Raw genomic sequence first — 13,232 nt, forward strand, 5'->3', positions numbered from 1 at the left:
TAAATTACAGTCCTAACTGAATAATTCATAGTAATTATTCAATAACGGATACTAGTTAGTGGATGATTCATATCAGTAAAAGTTACAGTAAGTTCAGTAGTAGTAAAGTAGTTTCAAAGTGGAAAATAAATATTTTATAGCACATAATGAATATTTTACTGTAATAACTAAATAATTTACAGTAGTAGCTAAATTATTTATACTAGTCACTAAATAATTTTATAGAGTTTTATACAGTTTGTAAAGGTTAGCTTCTAGTAGATACTAAATAATTTAAAGTAGTTACTGAGTAATTTATTACAGATACTGAACAATTTACAGTAGTTATTAAATAATTTACAATAGAACCTGAATAACTTAAAGTTAATAAATAAGTTATAGCAATTAATAAACAATTTATAGTAGTTACTGAATAATTTACAGTACTAACTCAATAATTTATAATAGTTACTGAATAACAATTAATTAAAGAATTGTAGTAGTTACTGAATAATTTATAATAGTTATTCGTAATTTATGAAAGTTACTGAATAATTCTCAGTAGTTACTAAATAATTCGTAGTAGTAACTGTAACTTGTAGTTACTAATTTAAATTAATCGATAAATAACTTATAGTAGTTACTGAATAACTTATAATTAATAAATATTTTGTGGTGGTTCATAAATAGCTTACAGTGGTTACTGAATAATTTACATACATTACTTAGTAATAATTGCAGTAACTGAATAATTCTTAGTAATTACTGAATAATGTACATAAACTACTGAATGATTTATATTAGTTATTGAATAATTTAAAGTAGTTCCTGAATAATGTACACTAAATACTGAATAATTTATAGTTTCTGAATAATTTGTAGCAATAACTGAATAATAGAACTTTGTAGAACTTACCGAATAACTCTTTAAATTAATAACTGCACACAGTTTAGGGGGTTAAAGGACATAAAAGTATTCAAAGGGTTTGTTCTATGATGTTGTGTAACTCCAGACACCATGCGTTGTAATTTATTGTCTGTGTTGGTTCCATGTCTGAACACACAGAGGAACTGAGAGCAGCTCAGACTGCACAGTCAGCACCGTTACACATGCTCACACTCTCGTTTTCAGTATGGTGTTTTCACATCCTTCTGTACGGCTGCTTTCCTAGGAGTAATTCTGCAGAGAACAGTGTCATTTGAGTCCACAACATTCAACACTGTGTACAGAGACAACAGCCTGATAATAAGAGCGTTTCAATCTGAAATATTCTCATTCAACACTTTTCATGAACATAGCGTATGAGAACTGTGGATGAATCAACAACCCGCAAACTAGTGACAGCAAAGAGGAAAGACCCAGTTCGCCTCCAACAAGACGGAACATATAGAGAGGTTAAAAACTCAGAGAAGGTGAATCATTGACTGTTCCACTGACTCCCACTCGCTGAGAAATAAAGACCCTACAGATTAGGTTCATTGTAGTTACTGAATAATTCACAGTAGATACTGACCAGTCATGGTCGTCTTTATTGTATTATTCATAGCAGTTACTGAGTAATTTATAGTAGTTATTGAATAACTTGTATTAGTTACTGAATGATTCATATTAGTAGAAGTTACTAATATGATACTGTACATACAATTACTATATATTTATATAATTACTATATATAATTACTATATATGATATTGATATATGATAATTATATATATATGATATATGATAATTATATATATATATATATATATATATATATATATATATATATAATTACTATACATGATATTGTACATACAATTACTAATAGTAGTAAATGAGTTACTGAATATTTATTCAGTGGTACCTGAATACCTTAATAATTTATAGTAGTTACTGAATAAATTCCAGTCCTTACTGAATAATTCATAGTAATTATTCAATAACGGATACTAGTTAGTGGATGATTCATATCAGTAGAAGTTACAGTAAGTTCAGTAGTAGTAAAGTAGTTACCAGAGTTTGAAAGTGGATAATACATATTTTATGAATTATTTTATGAATCATTGACTGTATATATGATATATATGATATATTCATTTATTGGTTGTAACCTGCAGCCACTGTTGCTCTCACTGGATGTTGTGGTGTTGTCTTGATGTCCACTGTGTGTTCAGGTTCTAGTTGGATTATGGAAGGTAGCAAATCGCTGTTGGTAACATCCTGCGTAAAAATAATGCATATGAGATTGTAATGCGTGGCCATGACTTAGTAAATTGTGGGAACAAGATAATTAAGTTGTGGCCACGACTTAGTAAGGTGTGGGAACAAGATAATTAATTTGTGGCCACGACTTAGTAAGGCATGGGAACAAGATCGTGCCTTAATAAACTGTGGTCAAGGCTCAATTATCTCATTCCCACACCTTACTAAGTTGTGGCCATGCATTACGATCTCAGTCCCACATGTAAATACGGCACGGCCATGACTTAGTAAGGCATGAGAACAAGATAATTAAGTCGTGGCCATGACTTAGTAAGGCGTGGGAATGAGATAATAAAGCCTTGACCACAGTATAATAAGGCAGGATCTCATTCCCACACATGCATTATTTTTATTCATACAGGATGTCACCAGCAGGGCTTTGTATCTCCAAAAAGAGAACTTTAGAGGAGATGGAAAAAATGATCTAAATGTATTTATTCCTAGTAATTTTGGAGCGTTTCCACTGAACCATTCATCAAGAAATGTTGGCACAATGTAAAGGGCAGCTAATGATTTCAAATTATGTAAAAAATGAAAAATATAAAAAATAGAGATATGAGTTTTTGTCCTGACAATAGAGAAATACATTCTGAAAGCTAATCCACTCTTATTTCTGTGCACAGTTTAGTCCTGGAAAAATCTTTTTTAAGGGTCAAGTTTAAGCAAACGAGACAAACACAGTTAATTGTGATGAATTATTGTATTTATTTATTCATAGCTTATAGTCTTTCAAATTCCTTCCAAAATATTATAAAACAAAAACTGTAGTAATATTAAACCTTTCTGTCACTGAAATACAGGTTTCCACATCAACACTTTATTAATGTAGTTCATTTTAATAAGAAAATGGAAAATGTAATGATTTTTCTGTGTAAATATAAAAGATTGGCAGCCAGTTTCCAATTAAATATTGTGTGTATGTGTGTGTGTGTGTATATATATATATATATATATATATATATATATATATATATATATATATATATATATATATATATATATACACACACACACATTGTCTAAGCCTCCTGCATTTTTCTTCCAATGCTAGGTCCCTACATAGAGTTAAAAACATGGCCACTCAGACACACAAACTCATATATGTATGCATTAGATGCGCTGCTGCAGAACATCCCCAGTTAAATCTCTGCAGCTCTGCTTTGAAGTTCCTTCATATGGTTCTGGAGGAATCTATAAGCTCCACGTTCACCTCTCTGAGCTCTCTCTGAATCTGACAGCACTGAGTGAGCGGCATCTTCACCACAGAGAGAGAGAGAGAGAGAGAGAGAGAGAGAGAGAGAGAGAGAGAGAAAGTGAGAGAGAGAGAGAAAGAGGGAAAGAGAGCGATAGAAGTGGGAAAGAAACGGAAAGCAAAAGAGAGAGAGAGAGAGAAAGGAGAATGAAAGGAGACAAAAAGCAAAGGGAGAAAGAGAGTAAGGGGGAAAGAGAGAGCAGGAGAAGGGAGAGACGAAGAAGAACGCGATTGAGAAAAAAGAGACTGATATACAGAAAAAGCGAGAGATAAAGTGGGAAAAAGGGTGGAAGAGCAAAAGAGAGGGAGATAAAGCGGGTGAGTGAAAGGACACAAAAATGGAAAGAGAGGGAGAAAGAGAGAAAAAGAGAGATGGAGAAGAGAGAGGAGATAAATAGAGAAAATGGGAAAGAAAATAGAAGAGATGAAGTGGAAACAGGGAAAAGGAGAAAGAGACAGAGAGAGAGAGAAAGAAGGAAAGAGAGGAGAAGAAGGGAAAAGAGAAAAATAGGGAAAAGGACAGATGGAGAAGAAAGAGAGATAGAAAGGTTTATCTCTCTCTCCCTCTCTCTCTCTCTTTCTCTCTCTCTCTCTCTCCCTCTGACAGCAGGGTGTGACGGTGATGTTGCCGTGGTAACTCTGTGCCACAGCTGTCAGGAATTCATCAGTTTCCACAGTAACGGCGGTGCTCGGAGGCGAGGGCTGATCATTATTTCAGTATTTCAGCAATATTACATGTGAAGGGCTCTGATGGAAACATAATTGAGGCGCATTACGAAGCGCAGTGACGCTCCTGCTTCTCCTGCGACAGCGTGTCACACGCAGTGCAGCAGATATCATCACGAGACTACCCGCGGCCCACTGCGTCCCAATCAGCCCACGTCCTCCGAGTCGCGCTCAGAGCCGAAATGAAAGATGACAGCAGTATGAACAAGAGCGTGTCGAGCAGGACACAGTCCCCTTTTGATCACAACGTTCAAGAATGCATGATGAAAAGCAGAAAATCAGGGAAACAGATCCGGGATCTTATTACAACACTTTCTCCCTCAGTCCATATGTGCCCGAAAGTATCCGGAAGCAGGGGTGCTAAATCCTGGTCCTGGAGATCTACCAGCCTGGAGAGGTCAGATCTAACACAACTAGCTGTCGTAGTCAGATGCCGCTGGAAGCCTTGATTACCTGGATCAGGTGTGTTAGATCAGGGTTGGAGCTAAGCTCTGCAGCGTGGTAGACCTCCAGGACCAGGATTGGGCCCCGCTGCCCTGATGAGTGAATTCAGCTACTTTAAGGATGCACCCATTGCAGACACACACAGCTTGTATAGTCTCCATAGAAAAGCACTGACCAATAGAATGGAATGCTCTGGAGTGGGTGTGTATGTCAGCTAGAGGGGTATAAAGCCCCCCAGCACTGGGCTGTGGAGCAGTGAAACTGTGCTCTCTGGAGTGATGGAGCTCCATCCAGTACCTTTGGGATGGGTTGGATTGTCCAGAACTGACAATCCAACATCAGTACCTAACCTTACTAATGCTCTCATGGCTGAATGCAATAAAAACCTCACTGCAATGTTCCAGCAATGTTCTTGTAAGAGCTACTAGATTTAAAATGCAATTATAAAGGATTACATTTTGGTGGATGGCCTTTAAGCAAACTTTGGGCTGGAGATGTTTGCTGGACATGGCAACAGGTTATAGTTTGCTATACTGAACATACACTCTGTATGTGCATACACTCTATATGCATTTTATTTTATTATAATTTTTTTATTGTATTTTTTTATCACTTTTTTCAGTGCACAGTGTTAACTTTTCATATAGACAGAGCCATAGAAGTTATTTATTTAGGCTGCATTTACTACATTATACATTAGTGTAATGATTAAAGTGCTTAGCACTGTATATGATAACCTACACATGCATGTATTCAACTGTACAAAGTAATTAGCACGATAAATGATTATAGCTGACTAATTTTAGTTAGTTAACTCATCTTACTATTAAATAGTCCACTTCATAGCTGACAGAGCAGCACTGCTGAAGGACCCAGCGCATATTCACTCGACTGTTTACTGAGTAAATTAGCAAGATACGCTAATCATTAAATGCAGCTACATCATAACTGATCTCATAACTGACTGGTAACGACTCTGATGGCAGTTTTTTTACCATAAAGCATAATAAAGCAAAAAGCCATGAGAGGCCGTGCTTTACTGCGATTTTACCACAGGAAGGGTGTTCTTAGGCACGACACGAAGCAGAGAAAACTGGATCCTGCACCCCAATAGTGCATAATATAGCTAAGTCATTTGGGACTCAGACACATCCATACTTGATAAATGATGCACTATTTGGATGTAGAATTCCTAAACTTTCATAGCTAGCACACTATTTAGTGAGTATGGAGCCGTTCGGGATTCAGCCTGGGTTTGTCACAACTTCTGACTGAAATATGGACATTTGAAGCGTGTAAGACATTCAAGTGACATTTTTTAGACTTTTATCTTGCCGTTTCGGGCGGCACGGTGGCGCAGTGGGTAGCGCTGTCGCCTCACAACAAGAATGGCCTGGATTCGATTCCCGGCCGGGCGACCAGGGTCATTTCTGTGTGGAGTTTGCCTGTTCTCCCCGTGTCTGCGTGGGTTTCCTCCGGGTACTCCGGTTTCCTCCCACAGTCCAAAAACATGCAGTCAGGCTGATTGGACACGCTAAATTGCCCCCAGGTGTGAGTGAGTGTGTGACTGTGTATGTCTGTCTGTCTGCCCTGCGATGGACTGGCGACCTGTCCAGGGTGTATCCTGCCTTCCGCCCAATGACAGCTGGGATAGGCTCCAGCACCACAGCCAGAAGGATAAGCGGTTTAGATGATGTATGTATGTATGTATGTATGTATCTTGCCGTTTCACAGTTAATCATACTGTAAGTGCTTTAATTCAAGCCTGTGATGAAGCATCTCATATCTTTTAGCCTGTTAGCTGGCTGACCAGCCTAGTTCTAGTTAAGAACATAAGTTGTCAGCCCCTCAGTTTAAACAAAAAAGGGTTCTTACTTCATCAGTGCACTCGGTGGTCCATGTGAGCAGCAAGAGAGTCAAAGATTATTCTATTAACAGCACAAGGGTTTTTTTTTTACGCCGTGGCGCAGTAATACACAATTCAGTTGTTGTGAGACGCTCATAGGTGTGCGTTTTTCTAAGTTAAGTGACCCTTATTAGTCCCACAATGGGGAAATTTCACCTCCGCAATTAACCCATCTGTGCAGTGAAACACCACATACACACTAGTGAATATACACACACACCAGGGGGCAGTGAGCACACTTGCCCGGAGCAGTGGGCAGCCCTATCCACGGTGCACAGGGAGCAGTTGGGGGTTAGGCGTCTTGCTCAAGGGCACTTCAGTCACGTATTGTAGGCTCAGGAGATCAAACCAGTGACCTTCCGGTCACGGGGCTGGTTCCCTAACCTCCAGCCCATAACTGCCCCCAGTATCGTGGATTTTACAACGACTTAGAAAGCGTCTCAGCCAGTCAGATTTTAGGACTGGAACTATCCATTTTATAACTGATGCTTTATTGATGATGGCTGACTGTCTCACTTTGTGTGTGGTAGAAAGGTGGCCATGCTTCAGTCCAGTGTGGCACTGGCCAACCCCTGGCAGCACCTCTGGTTGCAATACAACAACAGCTGTTTACTGATATGGATAACGTTCCCTCAATAATACATCAGCTGGGTTGTGGAGATTAGCTTTTAACCCTTATTATATCCGAATTATTGTTAAAAAGGCAGGCATCAGGGGTGCTGTGGAGGAGTGGTGCTTTACATCAGTGACCCTGCATGTTGTTTTTCAAATCATAGTGGTACAGCTCACAGCTTCAAACAGGGCAATGGCGCACTGAAACGCTCACTTTGTACATCAGGGGCAAAAACCACGAAGAACGCAGGAATCTTTTTTTACTACACAGTCCAGGAAGGGTCCGATACAGCTCAGCTCACTGGCAGTGAAGCCTGAAAGCTCTTGAGTGAAGGTAGAGAAGCAACAGTCATAGTGTGTTGGGCTTATGGTGATGGGCAGGTTCTTTCCTGATTTCATGCTGACTGAGCTGATAAATCCGGCCCATCCCATACCTGCTCAGCTGTGGAGCAACAGGACCTCTTCTGTTCTGCCACTGTGGGACACACATCCCTATCAAATTTTATGGATATGCTTTATTATGTATCAACATTAACATTGTCTGGATTCTCTATTGCGTTTGTAGCATATGGTCAATTACCATGGACAATTATTTTGAAATTATTTCCCTGTAGAAGAACAGAAAACCTGTTTACTCAAAAGGCAATTGCAACAGATGCCAATTACCAGTTATTTTGGGGCCAGAAGATAGAAACAAGGTTGAAAAATAATGGAGTGGTGCTTTAAGGCTTGGATTAAGGCCAGATTGAGGTTAAGCTCAAAACTCTTTGGAGATATCACCAAAATAAAATGTTATGTATCTAGTTGTGTTCTTTAACTGTTGTGTGAGTATGGCTGGAATGGAGTGGTTATGGAAACATCCTGGTGACTTGGCATTACCGACTCTGGGTAAAACCATCTAAAAAGGTTCTTTTGGCCATTCTTTTGGAGGAACGGAAACTAGCTTGTATATTTTCAATTAATGTAACTGTGGCATGCGCCTGTCCCCTGGGCCCCGACGATGGCTGCAAGAGCTGGCAGGAAGATGATGAAATCCTGCGAAGACAGCAGGGAGAGGATAACTAACCTGGTTCTTTAGCTTCATATACCAAACCTGAAGTATGAAACCTGGTTGTGATCTTAGACTCTGAGCTGTTTTATCCTGCATGTAAACACAGTCACTAAAGTAGCTTTTTATCATTTGAGAAATATCGCTAGAGTTCAGCCTTTTCTCTCTCAGAGCGACGCAGAGAAACCTGTTCATGCATTTGTTACAGCAGAGTTGATCACTGTAATGATCTTCTTACTGGACTTCCTAAGAAAACATTACATCCCTTACAACTCGTACAAAACGCAGCAGCATGGATCCAAACAACAACAACACCGAGAGATCACATCACTCCCATTTTAAAAGAGTTACACTGGCTGCCTGTATCGTTCAGGTTAGATTTTAAAGTTCTGCTAGTTTTTTAGGCTCTAAATGATCTTAAAGCACCACTTACATCACAGACTGTCTGTTTATGTTCTAGCACGTGATCTTAGATCTGCAGATACTGATCTTCTGCAAAAACCCTTTGTATAATACAGAAAACATGGAGAGACTCGTTCAGTTATTCTGCTTCTAAACTGTGGAGCTCAGTTCACCTTTTATTAGACAGTCAAGCTCAGAGCTCACTTTTAAGAAGCATCTAAAAACGCAGCTCTTTAACTCAGCATTTAATTAAAACTCTTTGTCTCGTGGTTTTTATCTTTTAATTTGATCTGTGTCATTTTCTTAAATGACTCTAAATTAATACTTAAAATTTCTCGTATAACTGCACTTTGAGCTGCCACCGGCATGAAAGGTGCTATATACATACATACATACATCATCTAAACCGCTTATCCTTCTGGGTCGCGGTGGGGTGCCGGAGCCCATCCCAGCTGTCACTGGGCGGAAGGCAGGATACACCCTGGACAGGTCGCCAGTCCATCGCAGGGGAAAAGTGCTATATAAAAAAAAAATAAATAAATAATAACAATAATCAGTATCATTATTATTATTATTATTATTATTATTATTATTATTATTATTATTATTATTATCTAGAGATGCAGCACTGGTCTGCCTCAGGGTGGTGCTGTGGCAAATTAGTTCACCCAGTTGGTCCTTCATAGCTTAGCAACTGTAACTACGCCCAGAATAGCCCTAAAAAACATACAATTTTCCACAGCATATTTGTAAATCTGAAAACTTGCCCAATTTCCCAAGAGATGGGTGGAAAGAGTCAACTGTTACTCATTTCTAAAACCAAAGACAAAAGAGGAGACATATAAGATCTCAATTAATGTGTGGAACTTCAAATTACTAAACTAAAAAAGAGCATTTCCAAAAGAAGAACTGTTAAACCAAACATTTTATTACCATTGAAGCTAACATCAGTGCCACTATGGTGAGTAAGTTAGCAGCCAGCCAGCACTGGAGTAGTCAGCCAACATGGGACCCCCCCCAGAATACCAGGGGTATATATATCTCTCTGTGTTAGAAGCGAAAATATGGACTGTCTGGAGGGTCCTGAGGACCACTTTGAGAACCACTGCCTTAAAGTGGATGTGTGACTGATCACTGCAGATGAATTACAGGCCTGGAGGAAGAAGCCGTGGACGTGGTGGTTGGTCCAAGTTTTAGGGCTCTGAATTTCCAGTTTTCTGTAGTCAGGAAAAGTTTCATGGCCATGTTCTCACAACAGACTGGTAGGAGAAGCAATTTCACCTTGGTTCTGTTTGTTTTCGAAAGGTTCCCGTCAGTAATTTTCTTCTGAGCATTGATTCTGAACAGCTTTATTAACATGCATGAAAACAGCAGGTGTAAAAATGTGTAACTAACAGTATAAGGGGTCCAATAAAGGCTTTAGGCCCCAACCGCGCTACACTGGAGGGCCCCAGTGCAACTGGCCTACTTGCAGTGCCGGTAGTTCTGCTGCTGGGCTGAGGTGTGAAATGAAGTGTGGCACGATGCTTTATATCTCCCTAAAGACGTGAGGAGTAAGACGCTCGAGCGCTGAAGTGAGATTTGTCACGAATGAGGCCGGTGATGTACTCGTCTCTACGCTCCACCTGGGCTGGAATGCGGCACGACAGGCAGGCGGGAAGCTCCAAACGCTGTGCAGACAGCAACTAATCACCCACCCGGAGGAGGAGGAGGAAGATGAAGAGTTCTGTTGTGGCTCTAGTTATTCCACATCATGCTCGGGAGGCTGAGTTGTTGCTGGGGGGCAGTGATGCATTCTGGGACATGCTCAGTTAGAGCCCAGAGGGACATTTTAAATGCTTCTCCCTCTCTCTCTCTCTCTCTCTCTCTCTCTCTCTCTCTCTCTCTCTTGCTCTCACTCTCTCTCCTTCTTTCTCTTTCTCTCTCTCTCTCTCTCTCTCTCTCTCATGCTCTCACTCCTTCTCTCTTTCTCTTTCTCTCACTCTCTCTCTCTCACTCTCATTCTCGCTGTTCTTTCTCCTTGTATCTTACTTTTTCCTCTTGCTCATCCTCTCTCTCTTTCTCTCTCTCTCTCTCACTCACTGACACACACTGTCTCTCTCTCTCTCTCCCTCTCGCTGTGTTTCTCTTTCTCCTTGTATCTCACTTTTTCATCTTGCTCTTCCTTTCTCTCTCTCTAACTTGTTTTTTCTCTCTTCTTTCTTTCTTTCTTTCTTTCTTTCTTTCTTTCTTTCTTTCTTTCTTTCTTCCCTTTTTCCCCTCTCATTTTATCTCCCTGTCTCTTTCTCATTTTTTTTCTCTCCTTCTTTCTCTTTTTACTCTCCTAACTTGTTTTCTTTCTTTAACTCTCTTCTTTCTCTATTTAACTTTCTCTCTCATTCTCTTTTCTCTCTTTCTCTAACTTGTTCTTTTTTTCTTTTTTCTCTTTATTTAACTTTCTCTCTCATTCTCTTTTCTCTCTCTCTCTAACTTGTTTTTTTTTCTTTTTTCTCTTTATTGAACTTTCTCTCTCATTCTCTTTTCTCTCTCTCTCTCTCTCTCTCTCTCTCTCTCTCTCTTACTTGCTTTATCTTTTTCTCTTGTGTTTGCTCTCTCTCTCTAACTTGTTTTCTTTCTAACTCTCTTCTTTCTCTCTATTTAACTTGTTTTTTTTTCTCTCTCTCTCTCTTTCTAACTGGCTTTTTCTTTCTCTCTCCTGTTCACTGTATCTCTGTCTCCCTCTTTCTATTTCTCTAAATTGTTCTTTCTCTCTTTCACTCCCTCTCTTACTCTCAATGCAATTCAATGCAATTCAATTCAAGGTGCTTTATTGGCATGATGAATAATGCTACATTTGTGTTGCCAAAGCAACAGCTTACAGGGTTGGAGATGAAAAAAAAATGCGAGCTGAACATATTAGAGTAGGAAACACTTCACAAAAACAAATAACTTTTAAGCTTAAAATGCAAAACTGCACAGTTGTAATTTTAGATTTGTAATTTTACAGAGAAAGGATTAAATACGCATAAAATGATAATCGATAAATTGAAAAAAGATATATATCTATATCTTTATGTATCTGTAAAGATAAACAAAGCAGTGTTTGGTTGTTCTGGAAAAAGTAATGAAATAAACAGCTGTCTGCTGATATCACTTAAAGCAGATGCTCATCAAAATGAACAGTCAGCTCAGTGGAGAGATATGGCAGGTAAGTGAGCACAGAGAGAGAGAGAGAGAGAGAGAGAGAGAGAGAGAGAGAGAGACAGAGTGCTATATTGAGCACTTAAATTCAGCTGAGTGTGGATGATGCACAACAAGGAGCCGTTCAGCCTCAGTGTTTACACGTGTGCAGTGTAGGAGCAGCGCTCAGAGTAATGAAGCATGGCTCGAGATGAGCCTGCAGTCTGCCTGTTACGGTCCCTTGGGACACTGCCATGTTTTTCACTGGGGCAAAAAGCAGCATGTTGCACTCATGGATTATGAATGAAAGACATAATTCTATATGACAGACAATGGAAAGAGTTGTGTATTGTTTCACAATTGACTGCTACAGATTTTGCTCATCTACACTCTCAGAAATAAAGGAATGAAACTGGGGGCAGTGCCCCTCTTGTCACTGGGGTGATACCCTCAAGGGTACTTCTCAGTACCTTTAGTCAGGGAGCATAACTGTATCATAATCCACTGAAATGAGATTGTCTAAGCTGTACTGACCCCACACACCCCGTCTCGTCTCCAGGCTTTATTTTATGGTTCTGTTTTAAAACATTCTGTAATGAAAATGTATAAATATGTACTTTTCACCTGGAAAAACATATTTAAGGTACACAATTGGACCTTAAAACCACAGAGTACAGAGTACATTTACATTGTTTGTACCTTGATGAAGGAAAAATGTACCTGCAGAGTACCTTTATTTCTAACAGTGCACAGCAGCGGTCTGCACAATGTTTTAAGATAACAAGCAGTGTTGGGCGATGTTTACCTAACTGGCATATGACGATGTCAACTGGGAAACATTGCATTGGACAATGATGGGGGGAGGGAAGTGGTAGTGTTAAGGCACATTTACAACAAATTTGAATTTTTAGGACAAAAAGATTTTCAATGTAGTGGGACCGTCACACCAAATCTGAAGTATTTTCTGTCTAAATGCTCTGAAAAGTCTTTTTAGCACTGCAACCAGTGATGCATACACAGCGTACATCCCATTCTGCAAATAAGACATCAAGGGGAATCCCATCGCCTCTTACAAGAGCTAGCTGAAGCTGCGTAATGAGCGATTCTGAAGGTATTTCCACGGCTCAGTGGGGGAATTCGAGGCTCTGCTTCTACTTGTTGCTCCCTTTATTAAAAAGAAGCAAATGAGCTACGGTTATATTCAGTTACTGTTATGTGCTTCATAGCTTTTCGGCTCTGCTCCGCCGCGTACTGTCAGACATTCAGAATCAAATCAGATAAGCCAGTTAGATCAAATGTCGTCCAAAAATAATGCAAAAGTAATCAGATTAGATGAGCATTCTAAGTGCTGAGTATTTGCCAGACATGATCTTTGAATACAGCACTTTTCTGAGTCTATATTGCTGAAAAAACACAGGAGCTTCCAAAACTCGAGAACAAAAAATGATTAAAAGTTACA

The sequence above is a fragment of the Colossoma macropomum genome, unplaced genomic scaffold, assembly GCF_904425465.1.
Source record: "Colossoma macropomum unplaced genomic scaffold, Colossoma_macropomum, whole genome shotgun sequence".
Taxonomy (NCBI): Eukaryota; Metazoa; Chordata; class Actinopteri; order Characiformes; family Serrasalmidae; genus Colossoma; species Colossoma macropomum.